The 26,065-nt window shown below is 38.6% G+C and overlaps 1 long non-coding RNA gene across 1 annotated transcript in view; it reads right to left on the bottom strand.

The window, feature by feature from the left end:
- LOC118165952 overlaps positions 1-22,432 on the bottom strand; it is a 24,726-nt gene extending 2,294 nt beyond the window's left edge. The window contains exons 1-3 of the long non-coding RNA XR_004750291.1: positions 22,354-22,432; positions 2,723-3,554; positions 2,349-2,415 (exon numbers count right to left, since the gene is read on the bottom strand). This is a non-coding gene — a long non-coding RNA (uncharacterized LOC118165952). The remainder of the gene's footprint in view (positions 1-2,348; positions 2,416-2,722; positions 3,555-22,353) is intronic.
- Positions 22,433-26,065: the final 3,633 nt, after the last annotated feature.

Genomic DNA, 26,065 nt, shown 5'->3' with positions numbered 1-26,065 from the left:
AGGAAAGGAAAGGAAAGGAAAGGAAAGGAAAGGAAAGGAAAGGAAAGAAAAGAAAAGAAAAGAAAAGAAAAGAAAAGAAAAGAAAAGAAAAGAAAAGAAAAGAAAAGAAAAGAAAAGAAAAGAAAAGAAAAGAAAAGAAAAAATAAAAAGAATTCTGTCCAGGGAAATTAATCATTCTCAGCACCTTTGCAGATACAGTCTATCCCTTTAGCTCTGACCTACATACTGTGCAGACTATGTTTCAAAACAATCTGACATTTAAATCAAATCTGCCTAACTTCCCGCTCCCCCCCTTCATTCCCAGCGCATGAATGACCGATTGACCGGCTGCCCTTCAAACAAAGTTACTTAGCAGTGCTCCAGAACACTCATAGTCTTCTCTGGATTTTCTGGACCACAGTTAGGATTGTCCTGAACTGGAAACTGTAGCTATCCAGCATGAAGTTTCAGACACACAAGACCTCTGTCTAGAGAGAACTCCTTGATTTCTGACCAAGCAGAAGTAGTCTGCTAGCCATTTATTTTAAATAAATAAATAAATAAAATTCTGCCATCGTTGTTTTTCTTTTCATAGACTGAATCCCAAACCATTTACCAGGCACATTTGGTACTAAAAGACAGTTAATTTCAGAAGATGTCTTATAACAAGTTGTGTTGTACCTTTTTTGAAAGCCCGTTTCTACTAATTTCAATTTAACTCATGCTGAGGACGCTCATATTAAAAAAATAAAAAAGCATAGGCTGTACTTTATAGCTAAATTATTTGAGCTAAATAATTGTCATATCAGATTAATGCAGCATTGCCCAAGCCCCATTCTAATGAACAGAACAGCAGGATCAGTGTGGTTGAAGTGGACCGATGCAGATCATCCAGTCTCTGCTCAAAGGAGGATCAACTAGAGCTTGTAGCTCAGGACCACGTGCAGTCAGGTTTTGAACTATGTATTAGGATGGAGATTCCACACCCTTGAAGCAATCTGTTGTGAGAATGCTCAACTTCACTCAACATCATTTTTTTAAATTATTTTTTTAAACAGAATTTTATGTATCTCGCTTTGCACCTCCATCACTGTGCTGGTGATGCTATTCCTAACACAGCCCAGGATACTTCTTTGCTGTGAGTGTGCATTGCTGACTTAAGCTTAACTTGTTTTCATTACAAATTATCATGGAGATCAATGGTCGATATTAGGCAGGCTCTAATAAAATGCATTCTGTTTATTTTTTCATAGAATTTATCAGTGTGATTTTGAATTGGCCAAATTTTTAGGGATACTACGTCCCTATTTCAACTTGGGAGACACCACTGAATGCCTGAATCCTTCAGGCTTTGAGATTCCAAAGTGGGATCTCTGAAACAGAGATCCAAAAATAAGCTTCTCCTTCTAAAAAACTGTATGGTTACTCTTCAATTTCATTGTAATAGTCTAACAGGTACCCATCACGGGGCCAAAAAAACCTTCACAGAGAGGAAACAAGATACCAAGTCAAGTAGAGATACAACCTTATTTTCCAAAATCACTCTAGTTACATAAAATAATAACCACATAGAGTACGTTAAGTAAGAAGAGGTTGATCCGGTTACATTTTCAACAGATGAAAACTGCACAAGTACAAGCAATATTGCTAGTAGCCTGGAATTAGCTCCATTGATCACTTCTGTAGCTTGTGCCATGCTGTACTCATCTTCGCTGTAGAGAAATTAGATCTATACACTGGACTCTATTAGTTGTGAATGTATTATGGTGGTGCGCACACGCTCATGATTTTTGGTTTGCTGAAAGTGTGTTATTCCTGCAAAAGCTCTGCCTTAAATACCTACAGTAACTGTTTCCAGTCCCTGTGGAGGAATCCTGCTACAGTTATTTCACCCACACCTCAGACAGAGACTACGTTGCCTCCCTTCTGTGTACAGCCCCACATTTGTGCCTGAGATGCGAAGGGGGTGAATGAATCCCGTAGCCATGGGATCACTCACCACCCAGACATTTTCCCTCTGCCACTTGGACAGCAGCCACCACATGAACCAGTCTCCCCTTCCAGCTGCTTGGGGGTTTCTGGGAACAAAGCCATCCACACCACATTTGCCACCTGCATGGGTGGGCTAAGGAAGACATACCCTGTGCCTTTTTTTTTTTTTTACTTCCTGCTGATCCTTAGGCAGTCTTAATTTACCTAACTGAAAGCTACTGCTACCAAGGCTTCTGGTATGAATTTCAAATGAGGGACCATACCAGATGAGCCAGTAGTTCCTGGAAGGTGAGTCCACACACTTCAGCGTGAGCTTATGTTCAATTGGACCAAATAACAATCTCAGGCTAACACTCAAAACAATGGTCCACTCCTACCTGCTTTTGTACAGCTTCCTTCAGAATAGGGCTTGTGCAGAGAACTTCACCACGCAGCATAAAACTACTGCAAAACAAGAACAAATTTTCTGGTTAAATCAAAGCAGACATGATTAAGAAAACCTTTCCTGATGAACAGCAATAAGTAGAAGATAACGGGCACAGACCAAGGTTAATTAAACTAACAGAAAGGCTGTTCTTGATTTCAGAGAATGGCAACTATCAGCAGGTTTTATTTTTTAGTTTCAGTTCTTCAAACTAACACATAAAAAGGCTACTGCTTTAAAAAGCAAACACTATGCCTTAAGCATTTTTGAACAGTAATAGTGAAGCAGAAAAAGCCTCAGTAATTTCTGTTCCAAACCAACACTTACAGCTCTGGTTATACCCACATATAGGGATGATATATCACAGCACACAAAGAGTTTTCTTTTTTCTAGGAGTCTCTATGAATCAGACAGTAAAATGTAATATATTTATGTTTTACTACATGCCCACATGCAACGTGAAAAAAAATATCATCCTAACAACAAGAAAAGCACAGAATTAGTGGGGAGAAAGGCACAATCCTGGTAAATCACTTCGTTCTCCTTTCAAACAGTTAACTGCAAAATGCATATAACTGAGGCACATAAAAACGGCATGTAGCAAACAGTAAAACATAATGGAAGCTTAACTGTTAAATGAATAATAATTCCAACCAATGTGGCTATGATTTCATGCTTTTCCACTGGAAAAAAGAGGAATCTGTCCACATTTCATAACTCCAGAGGGAACGAGTTCCACATTTTCAGGATTGCAGAGAGTAGGAAGCAAATCACCCCCCCACTTGAGACACTCATCACTGCAAGGAAAAACTAGTGTGCCACAGCTGCACTCTACCAGACTACTAAAGATAAGTGGCAAATTGGGAAACAGGAAGAAGTCAAACCATGCCACGGTGCTAGGTCTAATGAAGAATATCTTTTCCAAAACACTTGTGCAGAAGTTGAATACAGCATTGCATGCCATGGCAGAAATTATGGCTCTGCTTTTGGTTTTCCAGAACTGCTAGATGAAGAAACCCACATTGTCATGGCTCAGATCCTCTTTTCTGCAGCCTCTTCACAGTGTAAATCCAGCTACTAGGCAACCACAAGTTAAACCTGATGAAGGAATTGATCTGGCTGAAATGTTTTCCACAAATTTCTGTGAGATGTGAGGAGACTGCAGGAACAAGAACGAGTAGACACAGCAGTGCCACTACCTGCTTTCCTAGCAATGCTCCCAAATATTTGCATGGTCTTAGTGACACAAGACTTGCTCAGAACAGCCAGGTCAATGCCATTTTTGGCTCTGGAAGCACATAGCTCTATCAGCATGGTGCTGCAGGGAACTAGAGGTCCAAAACCAGTTACCGTCCTTTCTGCTTTTATTACATTTTGTCATAGAAACACCTGTCTGCACTGGAAGTGAGCAATATCCACTTCTCACGCCCCATTAGGCAGGACAAAAAGATGTATTGATGAAACTAAGACCTTGGAGAGAGTTTGTGCTTCAATGCAGTTTAGTATCCTGCCAGCTCTTTTCACACGGGCAACGTGCTAAGGAAAGGTTTTGCTCTAAATGACCACCAATGTCATTATTCAGAGAGAGAAGAGAGTTCATGAATCTCGAGCCTGTGCCAATTGCTCTAGTCACCCAGACTCTGTCTCTCAGTTATAATTTTATTGTTCTTTTTATTACACCACTGCTTTTGAATTTACTATGGAAAAATACCTGTTCCTTTACTTTTAACTTTCAGAGATAACTGCTAAAAGGGTGAATTTTACTTTACCCCAGGAGACTGGGTCCTTTCTTGTCCTCTAGCCTTCCACAAAAGGAAAACATTAACTGAAGTCCTAGCAGTCAGACCAAGAGCAATGCTTTGGGAAAGTTATTTCATTCCTTTTGTTTAACTACTATTAAAAAATGTGTGGTACACTCCATCTGCAGTCCCATAAGAAGTTGCTTTATTTGTTACTCTCTTTCAGATTTAGCAGAATGAAGAACATATCTGTGGCAGCAGTGTTTTCCCGATTTAGGGGGGTGAAAACACATGACTGCGTAGACCTAGTGCATATTACAGATTCCTGAGTTGCTCAGTGAACATTTCAGAGAGCCATACCACTACACCTTGATAAAAAGGATCTGCTGCAAAAAATGCTGCTAATTATGCAGACAGTGACCAAGCAGATAAAGCCTGAAAAGTATGACGTGCTATGTGTAACGTGTTCTATTAAATATCCTAGGATGTAAGCATAATAAAATTAATTTCTATAAATCTTTATGATTTTAATAGTTTCAGTTACTAAATTCAGTTTTCTGGAGACTTGGCAGGCTTTCCTGGAATACAGGCTGTGACATCTGAAACCTCTTTTGTTTCTTTTTTTTTTCTTCTTCTTCTTCTTCTTTTTTTTTTTTTAAACATAGCTATTTGCAATTATTAATGAATAGTGGCAAAAGATGATATTTAAAATTAATTCTGAGATCCTGAGACTGTCTGATGATCAAAAACCAAAGCAGAGTGCTTCAGTCTTCCAGACCGAGTACCATCTAATCCTATTTTAATAACTGGATTTCACTGCATTAACATATTCCATTGTATCAACCTATTGATTGCTGACAGACTCCAAGAGCACAACAGAAAGGATTTTTACTGCAATATTTCACAGGATTTTTCCACAGGCTTTATCAAAACATTTGTGTTAGTGTTTTCATTCTAGTGGTATCTGCATTCATATCTTTCTTTAATTAAAAATTACCTGCTCTTCGCAGAGAGTCCAAGCACTTTTGACCTCACAAATCCAGAGCATTTTGATTTAAAAAAAGAAAAATAAAAATGCACAGTGCTTCTATTATTTTATTATTATTATTTTTTCCAGTAGTTCAGATGTCTGGAACAACTGCACATTCTAACACTTCTGAAAGGAGATTCTGCCTCATGTAATAGCTAAAGGAATGTTCCACTGTCATTGCTGGGGAGGATGCAGATGGCTTTAATGCATTAAAAAAAATAATAATAAAAAACCACAACTCTGTATGTTTTTTGATGAAATCACCTAAAAACCTCATGTTTGTGTGTGTGTTTTAATCTGCAGGCAATGCAGTTCTGCCTAAGCTACTTAGAGCAGATCTCCCCAGCAGCAAAATGGACCAAATGTTACATGGATTGTAACCAATAGAAACCCATTAAGAAATTGAGTTTTTAGCAAGGGAAATTTTGTTTTCCTAAGCCCTTCTTTGGTCAACAATGTCAAATAGGAGGTTAAAAGTGTTTTCGAGTATGCCATTAAGATTCACAGAGCAGTGTAATCAACTCAGCAGAGCATTCAGTGACTTGTTGCAAATGGTAGATTCTCAGGTATCTCAATACAGGTCATGCAGCTCAGGCAGCCAAACGTGACAGAACTGAGTACAAGGCCAGATTCAGCCCACATGATGTTAGGTTTGCCCATCACCAAAACATATAAATACACTGCGATGGAAACACTGCTTGTAGGCATCTGACCTCCCAGTTACCTGTGCTATAGACAGCAGAAGCTGCAATAATTTCAGTAAGATAAATTAGATCTTTTCCTTGTGTGCCAAAAGTGCAGAGCTACTTTGTTCCATTGCAGCAGCTATGGATACAAGTTCCATGCCCCTTCACATCCTTTAACTTAGTCTCAACAGCCCACGAGACAGAAGTAGCTGTGTCTTTGTGGTGGTTTTACTCGGGAGGGCAGCCAAGTTCTACCACGGCTGCTTTCTCACTCCCGCTCCTCAAAGGAAAAGGTGAGAAAATATGATGCAAAGGGCTCAAGGGTTGAGATAAGGATGGGGAGATCACTCAGTAATTATCATGACAGGCAAAACAGACTCAGAGTAGGGAGATAGGAAGATTTATCGCTTATTACTAACAAGCTAGAGAAGTGAGAAACAATGGAAAGAAACCAGAAATGCCTTCCACCCATCCACCCTCTTCCACCTCCTCCCCCCGAGTGGCTCAGAGGAATGGGGGAAGGGGGACTGCAGTCAGTCTATAACCCTTCTTTGCTGCTCCTTGGTCACTCTCTGCTCCTGCTCCACATGAGGTCCCTCCCATGGGATGCTGTCCTTCCTGAACTGATCTGGCATGGGCTTCCCACAGGCAGCAGCTCTTCAAGAACTGCTCCAGATATGGGTCCGTACCACGGGGTCCATCCCTCAGGAACAAACTGTTCCTACCTGGGTCCCCCATGGGCAGCAGCTCCTGCCAGGTCACCTGTTCCTGCGTGGTCTCCTCTCCACAGACTACAGCTCCAGACCAGAATCTGCTCTGGCAGGGGTCCTCCACAGGCTGCAGCCTCCTTCAGGGCAGATCCCACTGCTCCACCGTTGTCTCCTCCACAGGCTGCAGTGTGGAACCCTGCTCCACTGTGGTACATCATGGGCTGCAGGGGGACAGCCTTCTCCACCATGTTTCTCACCACAGGCCACAGGGGAACTTCTGCTCTGGTGCCTGGAGCACCTCTACCCTTCCTTCTTCACCAACCTTGGTGCCTGCAAAGCTGTTTCACACTCCTCTCTCTCTCCCAGCTGCTGTTCCCAGCACTTTTTTTTCCTGTCTTATATATACTCTCACAGAGGTGCTAACAACATTGGCTTATAGGCCCAGCTCTGGTCAGTGGCAGGGCCCTTACCAAACATGGGGCAGCTTCTGGATTCTTCTCACAGCAACCACCCCTATGGCCCCGTGCTACCAAAACCTTGCCATGTAAACCCACTACATTAACGAAGTGCTGCCTACAAAGGAGAGGATGTGAGAAGCCTGCAGTTTCCATCCTGCTTGAAAACTGTACTCTCAGCATCCTACTTGGAGTAGCTTCTTCCTCCCAGCCCTTCCAAACACTCGACTTTTACAGAGACCTCTTGTCAATTTAAAGTCGACGACAAGGCTTACATGGTAAAAATACAACAGTGTTAATGATGCATGAAAAAGGACAAGGTTAGTCTACCTAACCTGTAGGTTCATCTACATTCTATCACTTGTCCTTGGCCTCCGGCATCAGCAGTACATTGAATTATTTGGAATTCTTTCTTCATAATCATGTTATATGAAAAAGAAATGACTAATTTGATGATCTTGTGCAGCATGGAGACAAAAAGAAATCTCAGAAAGACAAGTCACAGGGCTTTGAGTCTTCTACAAGCACTGCAAAATGCTTTTCAACATCCCACAAAAGACAAATAGAGAAGGACCAAAAGCTGTAAATAAACGTTCCATAGAAGAACATTTTAAAGACTTATTTTCTTTATAGCTCACCTAAAATGGCAATCACAACAATAAAACAGAAAATAATGTAAAAATCTTCATCCTATAGAATCCTGCAAATCTTGTGGCCATGCCTTTGTTTACTCAACAGCATAAAATTTACTACATAGGCCATGTGTTGGCAACCTTTCAGGGAGCACCTTAGCTAAACATTCTAAAGTTATGAGGAGGTACTGGGTCTGAGAGTAACAGCAGCATGCACGAGAGAGGGGGTAAACAACAGTGCCACAGTCCATATTTGATCTGCCATTCAAGCTCCTGGTTCACGTTAGAGAAAAGCAGGACTGCTGACAGCTCACATGTTCGCAATACTTTTGATAAAAAGGTCCTTTTAGCGAGTAGCTGGGGATGTGGTTTTAGCAAAGACAAGCAACATATTTGTTAGCTGGAAGCTAACATGTCTCTCTAACATGGTTCTCCATACTCAGAAGCAAACCTTCTTCAGGTTACCCAGTCCAAATAAAATACAAATAAATAGACTGCTGTGCAGAAATCTCTCCCAAGTGTAGAAAAAAAAAAAACCTAAGGTTTTGGATGCAGGGATATGAGATTGAGACTATATTAGGCATAGGCTACATAATTCAGCAAGGACAGTAATAACATCACTATGGGTCAAGGCTTCTGGCAGGTACAGAGTGTGCTATGCTGACTTCTATACAACTTTGTACACTAGCATCCGACTACTGGCTGCTTTGGACTTGGATGCACAAAGACTTGATTCTGTAGCCCTCCAACAAAACTCCCACCACTTCACTGGGATTTTGCTTTGTGTAAGGAATGTGCAAAATCTCCCGGTGTCACTCTGTGGCTTCATGGAAAATTATTTATTCTCTTGTGTACAGCCAGTCTGAATTTCTTAAGAAGCAGAGAAACAGACTATTTCTATTAACTTGCAAATAAGATCAGTTAACCACCTGAAGACACAATGTGAGTGCAATTACTAAGAAGTGACCAACATCATCTCCCTCAGGTCTTGAAAGATTTTTGAAGATCCCTCCCACCAGCTCACAGCTCTGATCTAGATCCATGACAGTTCACAACTAAAAGGTACTCTTTGACACAGTGCCAGAGGTGTGTGGATAAAATACAGAGATATCAACAGAACTGGAATTACCTCTGCTATGTTTTTCCTCTAATTTCCAGAAATAAGATCAGGCCCTGTACTACTTGGCAAAGTGTGTTTCTGGGCACTGTGCGCCAAAGCATGGTGCCACCTGAGCTGGCCCTGTATTAGCTATGTTACAAAAATATCATTATCATATTTTCCAGCTTTACTGTAGCTGATTCTAAGAGCAGCTAAGTTTCCACATGACACAAATTATACTTTTTGTCTGTGTATTGCCAGTCCTTGCAAACTGTACAATTGAGAGCATAAATATTTAAGCAACTTAGAAAGGCATTATTTGCTGTAAATCTTTTAATGTTTTACCTCAGGTTGGTGTCAGTCTCAGGATAAATGGATGCATCAAAATGCCCAAATATACAAGTAGTTTGCATGGAAGAAGCTTGCATTTTTTTTACAGCCAAAGGCTGACAAGGAAATTATTATTTATAAATTGACAAGAGGCATTCTTCCTATATATCTGAGGAAAACAGTATAACAATACAACGATATAAAGAACAATCCCATAATACATACTACTGATACATGTCCAGCCTATATTGGAGCTGACCAAAAAATGAACATGTATACCTCATTTCTGTCAGTTTGTGTCTTCATGTTGCCTTTCATAACTTATTCTATATGCCCAAATCAAGTGAACATGCTGAGAAATACGAGAAAATAGAAAGGAAATTCAGCCTCATAGAAACATAGGAACAAACTTTCCTATTAGACTCACATATGAGAATTGCGGTGTTTTGTTTTTTCAACACTTTCCCCATCTCCTATCCTGGTCACATCTGTAAAAAAAATGTAAAAAATGAACGCCTGAGGACTGAAGAAATCACTGAAAAGAACAGCCCTATTCACTGTGAAAGAAAAATGCCTTACTCCTTTATAGCTGACTCTACACTTCAAAGGTCACATTTCCAACAAACCTTGAACCTCTGGTTGACTCCACTTTTTGGAGGACGCTAAGTAAGATCAAGAAATTTAGATTTTTATTTTAATAGTGTTTAAGACAGCCCTACATCCTATTAGAGGAAGTGGAAAACTGCTGACTTTGGATGAGATAAAACAGCAGTTTTCATCATGCCTCATTGCTGAGGAACATCTTGCAGTCATCAAACAGAGAGGAGAGGGAGACTTCATTCTTTGACTACTCTGTCTGCTTCAGAAGGCTTCTACTTCCTGTCCTAAACTGCTGTGTAGTCAGTCTCACATTCTTGCTGTGTTCCAGCCCTAACGTCTGCAGAGAAAAACTGGTTGCTGGCAGTTCCACCACAGGTGGAAGCACCACGGACCACACCTTAACAGCAGCATCAGTGAGGATGTGATCCAGTATCATATCTCAGGGAACATAAACTGGGATCTTTCAGGTTGAAAGTTGTTACACAAATACACACTACCATGGTCAGTGCATAATTTCAAATGGAACATATTTTTCCAAGTAACTGAATCACCAGGGAATGCTGGAATTAAGTCAGAACATGAGATTCCTGTCATGTCTGCCAATCCTAGTAGCAATCAGAGTGAGGGCCACATTTGGCATAGGGAAGGATTGTTTTTCAGTCTGATAATAGCACCACAGTGAAAACTAAAATTGGTCCATCAAATGAAAATCTGGCAATGGCTATTGTGGCCCTGGTAGAAAACAGACTTCTTCATGGTCTGTGAATACAACACATGCTGAAAAAAGGCAAACAAATTTATGCCTTATCCCATCTCAAGTTCTGACACTGAAAACAAAAGATCTCCCATGTTCTTATTTGAAGAGACAGAAGGGAAGACAAAGGGCTGAAGAAATAACATATAAACAAAATTGGGACACGTTCTGATAATAGATGAAGAATTGATTTAGAAATTGAGTATTCTGCAGAGATGAAAAGCATATGACCTAAGATTTAATTTGTCTTTTTACTGGCATATTGGCAATGACTGAAGAAGCCACACAATTTGCTACCATTGTACAACAGAACAAGTGAAATATTGCAAGGATAACATGCTCATTACTTCCTAGCTGGGTGGGAGCATGCAGTGTTGTAGGAATCTGCATACAACCACAGTAGAAATTCATAATTGATTTTACAGTACTGTTTGAACATTGGTTTCGCCAGAAGCACAAAAAGAAAAGAACACGATACAGACTTGGGCTCTGATGGAAATCCTACAGTTTGGCTTACTATGAACTTCTAATATATGGAAATAAACTACAGAAAATGAGGTGTAGGTGTGAGAAAGTATGGTTTAAGTAAACACATTCTACTTCACACTTATGATGCATTAGGAGGGTGCATGCCGTGAGTTCTGGTGTTTCTTTCTTCTCAGCGACACCTGTGTCTCAGTTTTAAGATAAGCCATTCCCCAGGAGCCTCCTACAGTCAGCCATGTTGCTTTGGAAACAAATGTCACAGTAAAAGATGCAGCACACTGCAGTTCATTTCCAGGTATGTTTGTAGCATTGGTGACATTAAACTGAATACTTATAAGGGCAGGCAGAGAAGTGCTGTGTGGCTGGCTTACAGATATCATAGTCATGTCATCTCAGTTGTGTTGAGTTTCCAAGTGGAGTGCCAGATTTCCCTCTTGCATCTTTGATCTACTTTAGACAGCTGAAAGCCTGACTGTGAAGTGTAACAATGCTTAAGATACAGTTGTCACTGACAGTTTCTTCTTTTCATCTTGAAGTCCTAAGGCTTGAAAGTCCAAAATCCGAAGTTTGAAGTGGGTGCTGTCAAAGCTACAAAACAACATTTTGATCTTGTTTTTCTCTTGCACAGTCGGGGCAATGCTAGATTTCAGTGACATTTGGCCTCATCCAATTCTACATTCCCTTGGACATAAGGAAGGCATTGACTTCAGCTTTCAAAATATACAGATAGAGCTGCCCAAATGCTTCAGCCAAAGGCATTGTGAGGAAGAAAGCACAGATAAGTAATTCTGTTTCTTCATTCACATCCTAGGACCAGAAAAATCCACATCCAGACACAGTAGCTCTTAGTCCGGAACAGATTATTATCATTGCTTAAATATTCAGAAAGTGATACAGCACAAATGCTTTACAAAATGAGCTTAATGAAGATACATGTTTGGTCACAGCTGCTGCTAAGACTAGACTGGAAGGAATCCAAATAAACAGGAGGAAGTGAGAGCGTAAGTAAATTACAATGAGATATCAAGAGCTTGCTTCTGTAGAGAAATCCCAGCCTTGAAATCTAAAATATTTAAACCTAACTATGAATGATGCTTCTAAACCCATGGGAGGTATCTATCAGTAGACGCCTTAGAGTCTTTGTGGACCAACAAAGGGACATCCCACCTTTTCTGTGTCCATCTTGCATTGTAACCACATTGTGCTTAACAGGCACATTAACCATAAACATTTCAGAGTTGGTACACAGAAAATTCTCTCTCGGAGTTAGACAATTTTCAGAATCAAGTAGAATGTTACTGAAATTTGTACAGATGGAGTGTAGCGTATCATGTGTGGAAGGACTGGGGTCCATCTTGTTAGATATAACAGGACTTTATTCATTATGGATGAAAAGATTTAGATCTTACAGATTCTTACTGTTATGTAAGATCAGTTTAGTTATGGTTTAGGCAAATTCATAGGACCTGCAGAAGACCAAATTAGACTACTGAGGCATCCTAACTAGTGAATTTGAAAGAGCTGTTGGAGTATTTGTATACTTCCTCCTTACCTATGTTTCACATCTGTAAAACAAACAATTTTAATTGTGAAAAGTAAGAAACAGAAACTGGTGTTAGCTAATATAAAAAATATTTGGGCTATCAATTCTTATCATCAAGGCATAAGTGATCACCATCTGGGATCAGAAAGAAATCCCTTCTGCTCCAACCCTGCCATGGATATTGTATTAAATAATTAAAAGTATACTGAAGGAAAGAAGATTAGCACCTTGCTTTAAAGAATCCAGTGATGTCTTCCATCAGAAATGGGATATCAGTCCAGATGGACAATTATCTGCTCTACTAAGTTAGAACTTCTGCTCTGAAGAAAAAACAGTGTTGTTCTACAGAAATTCTGAAATTTTACTGGGTTTAGTGCCATATGAATCACTAACCACTTTAACCACTGATATTTAAGTGGTTTTATTATATTCTGTAGCTCCTGGGATATTTCAAAGTCAGGATCTCTTCTGTCACCCTCACTAATCACCACTGCCTAACTAGGGAACAGCTGTCTCTGTCTGCCACAGTGAAGCGGTAAAAAGATTCCAAAGGATGTATAGCCTTGGTATGAAGCCTTCAAAAATCTGTCTGGATTACAGCACAATACATTTGCGGCCCTTATGCTCCAAATAAAGAGCCTGAATTGTCTAACAGATAAACATTAAAAAATAAAAAATAAAAAAAATGTCAAAGAACTTAAAGAGAATGAGAGAGCAAGTATTCAGCCCACATTAAATTATTTTGGCAACAAAACTGATGAGGAAAAACACAATAAAAATGCTGCAAAGAACTTTTCCAAATGTTTCTTTGAAAGAACTTGTACACAGCCAAGAAATGTTGGTTCCACACCAGACTCCTATGCCAATCTCTTATTTCTTTCATTTCTTTTAATTTTCTAAAGATTTTACTGGCACCTTTAAATTTTTAAGTTATTATAAGATAGAGAGCATCCCTTGCCAATGACATTTTGTCTATAACTCTGAAAAGTTTTATTGTTTTCTCACTTTTCTAAAGTAAGTTAAAGGGTGTAAGATCTTTGGACCGTGCATGATTTAACAGCTGTGGGACTCTACTAATGGTCTGATATGGCAGTGAAACTGTTAACATCTTAATTGTCTACATAGAGAGTGCAAAGGAAGAGCGGCAGAAGTTACCCTGGTAGAAAAGAAAAGCATATTGCTGAAAGCCTCATGATTGCTCATCTGCGCAGGATAATAAAGAAATCAACTGCAGGCCTGGTATCCAAACAAATATTAGAAATTTCTTTAACATTTCAGATCTACATTTTTAAGACTGGCAGAAGGTTTGGTAAGGCTGATTCTTCTAAGCATCATCTTGCAGAAGTTCCTGCCAATTGTCACCTATTTACGTCATGTTGCATGAACTTTAGACAATTGAAAGGAGCAACTACAGAAAGGTAAAGTGAAGATAAACACTGAAATTTTAAGTTTGCTTTTGGCTGCTTAAATTCTTCCTGGATGCTCCATTGCAGAACATGCAATGAAGATGATGTTTGATGGGTTTTTTGAACCTTACTAATACTATGGTTTATTAAAGCATGTTTGATTTTGTCCTAACACTCACATTTGAGCTTGTATAAAATGGGACTGGAGTTTTCAAACTGCATTTGATTCTGGGAAAACTATTTTCTGTTATTTAGTGCAAAATAAATATCTGCTTCCTGCTATTTTATTTGAAAAAAAATGTTACCAGAAAAATGCTTGTTGAGTATTCCAATAATGTCACGTAACACAAAACTTCACTGAGATTGTAGTGGGTTTGAAAACCTCCAATGAATTCTGGGTTCTATATTGTTTATAGTAGACTATAAAATGTACACAATACCAAGAAAGAAGTTATGTTAACTTTTCTCCAATGTGTTAGATGAGTACAGGACAAGCAGAAATTCATTTCAGATGATGAAGTCATAGCACACTGGATATGCACTAAATTATATCAACACAACCCAGTGCTGCTACCTTTTAGATGAGGGCTGAGTTGCCATGGTGCATCTTTAAGATGGGGGATCGTTGGGAGTCTTGCGACTCGTTTTGTGATTTGTACAGCCAAAGCAAACCAAATGCAGAAAAAAATACATTGTCTACCACCCTTGAGCTCCTTAATGCCAACTGCTTTTGGTAGTTGTGTTTACCAGCCTGTAAAGCCATCCCAAAGAACTGAGTATGCCTTGTTTGAAAACGTTAGCCGTCCTACTTGACAGGATGGAAGACAACGTTCCCTTGAGACTGGACTCAAAGCAGTGGAATTCCCCTCCCTATTCCCAATTAATCACATAAGTGCAACAAGTGACATCTTTTAGGGTTAGGAAAAAATCTTTTTTTTACCAAACAAATCCTATTGTTTGTCTGAATCTTGTGGTTTCATGATTCTGGCTGGAGTCTGGGGACAGTAATAGTGCCGTAGGATCTAAATCAGTAAGTTGGCCTGTTTTGAGGCTGTTCTTGTGAGGGCTCTGAGAAGCCTCTAACCATAGCAAATAAAGATGCCTGTTGCAAAGCAGAAACTCTTTCACAAAATACCTCAAAGTTCAAGAATGCTTTTATTAACACACTATATCCCAGTTTGAAGTTGGGCGCTCTCTGCTATCAGAAATGACAGCACAATTGCATAGTAATTGACAGAAACCACTCTAGAAGCCTCAATGTTGCAAGTTAATATGGTAATTGTGTCAATTCAGCATCTATTAAAATCTAACTTCTGATTATGCAGTAACATAAACTTCTGAAACATACTGCATAAAGCTTACTGTTTACATATGATAATTTAATTGATTTACACAGACTCCTCCAGCAAAACCACATAAAACCCTAAGCAAACTGATGCTTTTTGAATAGATTTTTTAAAGATATATCTGTATGCTTCATGAAATATATTTACTAGTTCTACACAACTTATAAACCACAGAAAAGGTGAGTAAGTATTTTAACCAGAGAAGATGTTTAGCCCCAGCTCTTACTCCTCCTAAGTAACAGCCTAGCTAATATCTACTTGGATGTAAAGTGGAAGCAGCACAAGCACCACTTTATCCAGGAATCACATTATTTGATTTTTTCGCTTTTATCACAGTTGTCCAAAAATGAAGCCTTCTGGTTTAAAGGAAGCAAAACAGCCACTTCAATTCTAGTCTTTGCATCCCCTTATATGTTGCTATTTCAGTAAACACATAACACATGAATAAAGAAATCAGAAAATATTACCTAGCACAATCAAGTCCACTGGCTCTGGATCTACTAGTAAGGTACTGGAAGACTACTGACAGCCCCTGAATGTAATGACCTCCAACACTATCTTACAGGAGAGGAATGGGATAGCCTTTGCCTAAGCTGTGCCTACATAAGCATATAACATAAAGAGCAGGGAGTCAGCAGTGAGGCAGCACTAGGTGGAAGCTACAGACAGGAACCAGTTGTGGTGCTGCTGAGCGTGGCATTATCACACTTACCTCAAGATAACCACATTGCCCAAGAACACGTGAGAACAGAGGACACATCCTGTTCTCAGCCATGAGCACTAACCAGCACCCCAAAGAGATACCTTGAAATAATTTTGTTGTTGTTGTTTATGGAAAATATTGCCATATAAAAAATAGTTTTTTTTTTTTTTTTTTTAAAAAAAAAAAGCAGCACAAGAAGATGGTACACATGAGCACGGTAAATACTAATGAAATTACTAGCAGTTGCATTATGCAAACATTAATGCAACTAATGAAGAGCTCGAGGCTGCTACTCCTCAAAACATGCTTATTTTTCTAAAGACTTGTTAGTTTTGGAAGCATTTACTATGCCTGTTGTATTTTTCTGAAACAGAACAACATTTACTCTATCCTTTTTTGGATGAGACACAGAATAACAATCCTAAGTAGGTGTGGCCATTAAAAATCATCTGCTATCTTTGGCAAGAGTGCCGACTCCAGCAATCAACCAGGGTCCCCAGTGTGGAAAGAATAATTCTCTCTTATCCACTTCCCAGGTTATTACAGATACTGCATTAAGTCTCTGGCTGATGTTTATCTGTATCATTCCATTCATGATACAGCCACACTGACATACGTCATTTTTGGTTCTCTCTCATCTCCAATGACAGCTTCACTGACTGGCTGCGCTGAGCAGTTACAGGAATTACTTGAGAAGGCTGTTCTGTGGTGCTTTTCCAGATACGTCTGCTTTGCAGCATTTGACACTGCTCGAAACAAAAAGTTTCCATAGAGCTTCCAAAGCTTCAGTGCTAAGTGCTCGTTACTTAATACTGCCATTTTATAAGCACAGAGATAAACGTCTAGGTCTTGTCACTTGATTTATCTTGTTTCATCTCTGCTTACAGAATCATCAATGTCATTCTGTACACATTCTTTCCCTGATCTGACAAAACACAAACCCAGTATATCTAGGCTGCCATAATCCATGGAAAGAGTGAGCTCTCCTAATTATGTCCACTCAGACACTTAATCTAGCCCTTTTAAATAAAAAAACCTGCTTCTAACTTCATCAACACTGTCTAAGAGAATTCATTTCAGTCATTTTGATTATCACAGAACAGCCTACATGCCACAGAAGCATGCTGGCCACTTGGCATTCGGTGGGATTAACCTGTGTGGACTTTTCTTTTACACATATCCTTGTGAACTTCACTCAAATTTACATCACCTTAAATACACTTCCTATCTCTAAATACACTGGTCAATGAATTTAGCCAGCCCCCAAATAATTTACTAGTGCTAAGGAAACACAGGAAAAACAGAAAAACAGCAGGAAAGAAGTTCTGGAACAAAAGCCTTAACCTATGACCAGGTAGCTAATTGCTACTGTGCTAATTCTAATTGAAGCTTAATAAAAGGCTTGAATAAGTATTCAATTTTTGATGAAAATTTTAAGTCTTAGACAACATTTTACATCATTTTTAAATGTAGAAATGGTTTGTTAAGCTTGATATCAACCTATATAAGAAGAAACACAAAGCACTTGTCTCTACTCATGAGCTGTTCCCTCCCTTTTCAATATATGTGAAAGTGCTCTTGTTTATTTCCAGCTTTCATTTCCCCTCCTTCCGTTGTTTTTAGCTCCTCTGGCCATAGATTTTCTCATATAATCTACAGGTGTAACCCTCAGGCAGATTCTTTGCTCTGCTGAACTCAAGTCACAGAAATATACTGACTCCACATTTCTCTTTCCTTATTAGCTGACATACTCTTTTTTAAAATAATTAATTTGTTTTACAAAAGCCTGTGAATTACAGATCTTCACAGAATCCCCTTCACAGTAAAATGTAAGTGCTGTAAATAACTGTTACTGGTGAAATACTCATTTAAAAGGTAAACCTTTGGCTGCCTATTAGACCATGATTGTTTTGCTTCCTTGCAACAAAATTTAGTTACTGTGTGCCTTCTGGAGACTGGTGAAAACGCTGTGCTGTGGAAGGATGAAAATATCTCTTCTGGCTGAGCTAACTGCTTCTGTAGACTACTTTTGCTAAATGTTCTAGCAGAGGTTCGAAAATTGCTTGGAATGGCTTGAAAGTTTTGCTCTACTTTAGAGTCATTAGGTTTAAAAAAATCACTTCAGGATAATCAGATAAATATTTATATTGAAACATGAAATGTTTTTTTAGAAGCAAAAATTACAATTTAAAATTGACTGACACTTAAGCTTACTTACATATCTTTAGGAAGAAGCATATTTTTGTTAAATCATTCATAGCCAGGTATGCGTTATCAAGCAATGTAGTAGTGTATATTCACCGGCAGAAGAGAAATCCTTAAAGCCAACTTAAGTCACATGGATTTTTCTGTACTCCAGAAAATGGGAGTACACAGAGTCTGAAAAAGCTGAAAACCTAGGAAATAGGGAGGAATTAAGGACCGGTTTTATTATATCCCTGCTTTAATGACATCATGATCCACTATAAGGATCTGCCAGGTTCTCTACCTTTGTCAGAGCTCAAACAGGATATCGAGATGATGACAGCCACAGAGCTGAAACTAATTCCACCTCACGTTTGCACATCTTGCATTTACATGAGCTGCACTAAACAGGTACTGCTTGCACTATGTTTTGTAGCAAAATACAACTCATTCACCCCATGAGGAACTCCACTGCTCCAGCAGCACACTCAACAACAGCTCTAGTGTAGCCTGCTACTTCAGCTCCCCTCTCCTGATGCCAGCAGTAAACCCAGCAAACACTACTTCTCCCTGCTAAAAAGCAGCCTGGCACAAGGTCTTCCATACAGCCAGAAACGGTTTACTCAACAGAGTAAACTCAGCACTGAGTTAGGTCTACAAATCCACTAAGATTTACACAGTTTCCCCTTCTTCAGACCTGGGCACACTCAGATAGCTAACTCCACCATACAGAAACAAAATCACTCTTTATAGTGACTCACAGCTGTTCTGTTAGTGAAAGCACCAGCCAGGGAGTTATTTAGCACAGCTAAGTTCTGTGCAGTAAAATAACTGGAGTAAAAATCCCCTTTTCCCTATCGGTTCTTCTCTCCACCACTGATCACATAAGCAAGAAGAACATGTAGGTGCAAGTGCTTCTCCTCCAAATGTCTTCTGCCACACTGCTCATTTTTTGCCTGGCTATGTGCTGATCTCATGACTCCCTTCCACCTGAGAAAACTGGTCCCCTCTCTTGCCTTCCACTCTTTCTGCTGCATCTTCTAGTGTATCCCTTTTCCCACCTGAACAAACATCTGCCAGCATAATTTATTTTCACCTTGGAAATAGTCAGAATATATATGGAATTATCTGCTTTTCTAAGGTGACTCAATCAGGAAGTCGATCTTGGACACACCAAAGTATCTCTGAATATAGACTGTAAGTTACAATGCTGCTTTTACAGCTGAAGAGGAGACACCACTGAATCCTTCTGGAGCTAGCCTGTTCTCGTGCTTCTCACCTCAGCTTGAAGGCTGAAGAGATCTGAGTTATAATTTGGATAACTGGCTAAGTACCTGAAAAAATCATTTCTTATTGAAGTGGCGATCCCAAAAAATCTTTTGAGAATTGTTCATTGTTTATTCATGGGTGAATACATGGATAGAAACAAATAGAGATTTACTTAGTAGGAGACTTTTTCAACACACCTACTTTGTTCTTCTAATAAATACAACAGAGGGCAAAGCAATTTTTAAGTCAAATCAGTTAACTGAGTTAGCATTCAATCTATTTAGGAGACACACTAGAATATTCTTACTGGGGAGGAATCACATGTACATAATGAAGACCCCATTTCAATGCAGCACATCTGAAAGATCTTAGAGAAAGTGAGTTACAATTGTACTTCCCAGTAGAAGCAACAGTTGCAGTCAGGCTTGCTTGATACTACAAAACAGAATCTTTAGTAACAAGTGCTTTAGTAACACTGTGAGCATGTTGTTAAATGCTCACAATATCTGTATACTCTAAATAACCGTTAGTAATAGCACTATTCAAGTCAGCCTTTCTTTGCAATTCCTTTAGGTAAAACAGAAGACATTTCTTCCTAAGAAACAGTTTTTCTCTTTCAAAACATCAAAATGGTCAGTCATTCACTTTATATTTGTGTAGTGTTAATTTAATATGGATCTTCTCTTTCGTCAATATTATATACAACAATGTACTGAGAATGCTAAACATTTAGACATTAAATATTTTATCAGCAAAGCAACAGATCAGATCTAACTTAGCTCTATATTGGTCAAGAATCACAATAGATTTATGCCTACTCAAAAGAAACAATTTGACACCTCAGCTCAGTTTCTTACTTCATACTTCACTCAAATTAGTAACACCATTGGCACTGGTATTTGCAGAAGGGTTAGGAACATAGCTAAGCTAACAGAGTCCTGCTTTCAGGTACTTCAGTTTAGGACTCAGGTATGGAGATGCTGGGATTTCAACAGAAATTTGACTACCTTTGGCAAACCTAAGTGATAGGGAAACAACTCCTGTTTCCCAAGATGTCCACTCAACCTAAAACTGATACTGAGAAATGGAATCCAGTGCAGTCTGGACTAACTAGCAAGAACTATTATGTAGACTCAGAGACAAACAGGAAATTAGAAAAAAGGAGAGAGGAAACAAATCATTTACAATCACAGTAATACAGTTTGATTGCACAAAGAATCCCTGCAGTACTAAGTAGGAGACTTAGAAGTGATGGAGGAGACACAAAAGTGGTACAGAATCAGATCTGAGGCTGAAATTTCAATTCTCTTAGGATATGGGACTGCTATCAACTGAAAACACCTGCACAAATATGTCCATTTGTTGAGTATTTAACTTCTACTACATGACCAGCACGCAGTGTTTTATAAGATGATCTAGGGTTAGTCATCATAGATGAAAATACCAATTTCATTCAGAAACAAGGAACCTTTCTTTCTGGTGAGGATTTATATCTTGTTGTGTATTTTCAAAGTTTAGTTATCATCATACGTAAAGATTCACTTATCCTTCATAATCATTAAGCCATGTAAATAAAACCTCTGAACTGAACTTTTCAATGACCAGAATGCATTATGCATCCACTTTAGCATCACATAATTAATAAGGTTTGAAATATATTTTTAGAATGATTAATCATTTTCTTAATAAAGTATTTAAACTTACAGCTGCCAATCCAAGCTGTTCCTCAGTGAAAACTGGAATGAAAATTAAAATATGGAATAGCAGTTTAATTAAAAGTGTTAGTTAAAAAATGGAATGCATAAGAAAAATGTCTCAATTACATTTTGCAATGGAAAACAGCTGAATTATTATAGTGTTGTCTGCAATCAGTGAACTGAACACTTGTTATTGTTATATTTGTACACTGGTCCATCGCAACTCGTTTTTATTCTTAGAATCAAAGGGTAAAACAAGCATGCCTACTTTGCAAGTTCACTCTCCTCCACTTGGTTTTCTTAATTGTGAATGAAGCAGTTTTGGGACTAAAGTAAATAAACATAATAAATGAAATGAAGGAAACATACTCCTTGCTCCTGCAGAGGAGACTAATATCATCTAACAGCATATCACTAGCAAGTATCAATGAGTGGTAAACCAATTCAGTAGTTTGACTTTCTTGAAAACTTAGCAGCAAAAATGTGCTGTGCAAATATTATTTCTATTCAGATTACGCTGTTTGAATATACCAAGGGCAAGTGAGGCCTTCACAGAAGTAGTCAATATTATCTTTAATTCTAAATTAACTTCATATATATATATATATATATATTAACATAATAAATATATATATATATCTTTTAAATGGCTCTTCTGATAAACAAATGCTTTTTAATTGCACTTTAGTGTTATCAGGCACATTGTTCCTAGATAAATTGTGGCATGTCAAAGGAAACACACTCCTAACATACTGCCCGGAATACCTCCCTTAATGCTCCTTTGGGCACGGATGCCCTCTTCTGGACATTGCCTCTTGACTAAAAACTGAAGCTCTGTTCTCTGGCAAAAACCTCCCCAAATTGTTTCAGGAATAAATGGCTAATAGTTTGCAGCAGCTGGCTCACAAGAGCATACTGAACACACTTCACAGTGTTTTTGAGAAAATGTGCAGTGGGGTGCAAAAAAATACGTGGAAAGTGGCTTGTTTAAATTTGAAAAATACTGTAAGCCTGACAGCCTCTCTCCTCTTTTTGAATTTAAACTGGAAACTTTACTAGTTTGCATTTAATTTTCAGGTGCAAAATATTCAATTTATAGAGAACACTGTTCATTTAGAGCACTTTTTCAAACTCATTTCAAACCCCGTGAATGATATTAGATAGCCTGAATCCTTCAGGAATTATTTCTACACATCAGTAAAAATCTCAGAAGGCCAATTAATCACCATCCAGGAGGAATCTTTAAGCACAATGAGTACACTACTCCCTCCCATTATTTCCAATCCCACCACCAAGTACACTTCCTGGGTTGGTTTCAATTTCAGCAAAGAATGGTCTGAAATGTATAGGTCAAGCACCAAGTTTTATCTAGAAACAAAGTTTGAGGATTTCATTAGAGGGCTTAAGATTAAAAGGCCTATTTTAATTATATTGGACTTAAAACTGAAAGGCCTATGAAAACTATATTTTTCACTACACTGGCAGTATGAAAAATTTGAAAAAAAAAATATAGTAGTAGTTGAAATACTGAAAAAAAATTTATTTGTTGAAGATAGCGAAATATTTGATTCAATTAGAAATTTCATACCTCATTTACAAGATAAGTGTTTGAAAAAGCAATCTGAGAAGGCATTTCCAAGTCATTAAGAAAAAAATCACTATGAAAAAGGTTGTCAACAAACATTATTCTAAAATTGATTCTTAGAATTAAAAAAACAACAACAACAAACAAACAAAAACCATAAATCTATGATATATTTTGAAACTGCAATTTTACCTTGAGCTTCTGGATAGTGAGCATCCCCTCCACAGAACGGGACAGTTCAGACGAACAACAACAACACACTCAACTGCTATTGATTTCTCTGGCCTACATTTAGGGAAAGTCTGCAGAATGCAAACTCTGTGAGGCTGCACTGTGATTTTATTTGACTTGCTCCAGATTTATCTTGGTATAAATGAAAGAAGCTTGCCTGTTTTACTTCAAGTGCATAATATTAGCAGATAAACCATTTACAGCATTGTAGCAAGGTGATTTATTGTAACTCTCTGGTATCACAGGGTGTTTCTGTTGCATGGCAGCATCAGTCACTAACAAAGAAAAAAATCTGGCTTAGCTGAACAATGAACTCAGTAACTGAAAAGTGAAGTTAGTAAGCAAAGATGCATTGAAAGTCTCGCAGCTAAACCACAGAAATTATCTGCTAGGAGAGACAGCTGGCAGGTATTTCGGTAGTTAACATTACTGTTAAACTTCTACAGAATAAGGCTGTATTTAAAAATGAATGCCACATCCAATATCAACATGAGATCCTACTACAGTACAATTAAAAATTATAATTTTTCCTTTTACAGACAGGAAATCACTACCAGATCAGCAGCACAACCACAGATTTTCTTAAAGATAGCACATATATAGGGCAACCAACAAGAGCCAGATCCTTTCTTCATAATGAGTAACACATTTCATGACGTTCCTTCAGATGATAGACAGGAAAAAAGCACAGCAGTTTACTGCCTTCTGTACATCCTGTACATAAAATACTTCTCTTTCTTCATACTCAAATGCCTTTTATTCTCTCTCCTTTCCTGCCAAAGGCACTTAATACTCTAATATTTTCAATCGCTTCTATCAGCATTTCATTTTGGTGACAGAATCACCACTACATGCAAACACAAGAAAAGGATTGATTGGAGGATCTGTTTTACCGGATGACTGAGATGCCATCCATAATCCACATGTAGATTTAAATATCTATTTGGCGTACCCATTTCTTTAAAAACAATACAAAGAGAGTGTGGAAATTTTTCTTCCTCTGGTTTCATTTACACAATGATGACAACAAAAGAAGAGAACATTCCAGATAGGAATAAAATACATGCTAAAAAATCAGAATAAAGCTTTTATGTTTAAGAACTGAGGCTCTCAGGTTCCAGTGGGCAAACATTTATGTTGCCTTAAGCTTGCACTCAATAGACTTGATTAGGATTTCCACCCTAAAGAGAGAAGATACAATGTATGGAAGATTTGGAGCAAACACTATGCCTCTTCCAGTTGGAGGCCCCTAGGAATCCTGATCTGGTTAAGTCTTACAGTAGATGATCTTCGTTTCATTTGGTGCTGATTTGATATACTCCAACTGATCTGCTAAGTTCCCTTTTTGCAGCGTAGAGACCAATGTAAACACAGGAGGACATAGAACAGGCAAAGGCAGAACAACTAAGATGTAAGCATAAGAAATGTACTCATGATGCCCCTAGCAGTCCTTCTGCATAGCTCAGGAGTGCTACGTGCAGCTCTCCTACTTCCAGCTGGCACCTGTCCTGGCCGCTGCATACAGCCAAGGTGCAAGAAGCACACAGGGATTTAAAGACAGCTCTCCCAGTTTGTACCAGCTTGAGGTCTGTGCCTGTGGGTTTGGATTACAATGGGAGTCACATTCATGTATTCTAGTTATACGTGAAACTGCAAAGCACTACAAAATATTTGCAAAACATCTATTTCCAGAGTTTGCTCATTCCTACAGTAATGCAGAGCTGCAGCATAAAACAGTGCCTTTCTTCAAAATGGAAATGCTTGGCTTTTAACACAACACAGTGGAAAAAGATTTGCTGCCATTCTTGTGTGTAAAAGGTACATTTACATGAAACACAAGCAGCCATCAGTAGGTCTGGAAACATGTAAACTATGAACGAATACTCTATAATTGCAAAAGGAGGTAAGAAGCAAAGGAAACCATTGATATGGGAGTGTGTGTTTATCTATAAGCGTGTATTCAGGCACTAGATTTGCTTAGTACACTGGTATTTTTAACCCTCATTTAATGCCAAAACATGTTTTTCCTGGCAGAGATAAAATTTAGCCACCCCCTGGAAAGTACTATTAAAAATAGCGACACCCCTTCTCACAAGAACGTCAGAATGTTCAACTAACTGATACGTTTGCCTGAGCAGTCAGATGTAACTAATGATGAAATTAATTAATCCCAGGTATAACAGCAGGAACTGTAATAAGATAAAAAATGGCCAAACATTTCAAGGTCAACATGGATTTTTTCAGAGCTTTACAACTTCTCCCACTACCTAGGCCTTCTCACACAAATACACACTACCTGCTATCTTCTTCTTTTCTTCTTTTTTCTCTTAAAAAAGAAAAAGAAAAAAAAAAAAAAGATAGACAACTACATAATACAAGGGTTAAACTCTTACAGCTAAAAGGTTTAACATTCATACAAAAATGACAAAAAAGCAAATCAAAAGGGTAGCTAGGATAAAGGACTGCAAAACATCTACACGCTACAAACCTAAGCACCAGGGAAAATGAAGCAAACAGTCCCTGCGAGCTTGTCAGAAAATATTTTTCAGAAAAATCACTGCAAGTTTGTAAACTGTTAGTGCTGACCCTGAGGACTGAAATCCTAACGTGGACTTGATGAGAAGTGAATGTCAGAGGCCTCTGTAGCAATACCACTGTCTCTGGAAGTTTGTGCTCTTAAGCACAGCTGGCTGTGGCTGCTCAAGTCTAATATCATGACTTTTTTCCTTAGACACATCTTCTGCCTTGGGTATGAATGCGCATTCATAACTCTTGATCTCTTTTGCTGTGTGTCACTTGCACACATCATCACTGGTTTGAAAAGCAGCAGTAAGGGAAATGAAAAATCAGCTAAATCTCTGCCTGTTGTTTGAAATCCCGATCTGACTTTGACCAGCCATGGGAAAGAAACTAACAAACAAAAAGCAACTGAAATGCTACTGAAATGAGAGTGATGCCCATGCATCTGCAGACTTTGGCAAGAAAATGTTACATGAACAATGCCCCAGCAAGGTTCAGGAAACCAACCCTAACAAGGCAGTTTTGATGCAACCATCCTCTATGGGGAAGAAAAGCTTAGCTACAAGCTAAACTAAGCTGTAATATCCAGCCTCTGAGCCAGAGGGAAGTACCTGGCTCTTTTTATTTAACTGCATAGACTAAGCCAGAGGGTGTAACCCTTCCAG

This window comes from Oxyura jamaicensis, chromosome 4, assembly GCF_011077185.1.
Source record: "Oxyura jamaicensis isolate SHBP4307 breed ruddy duck chromosome 4, BPBGC_Ojam_1.0, whole genome shotgun sequence".
Lineage (NCBI taxonomy): Eukaryota > Metazoa > Chordata > Aves > Anseriformes > Anatidae > Oxyura > Oxyura jamaicensis.
This window is presented reverse-complemented; position numbering and strand designations above follow the sequence as displayed.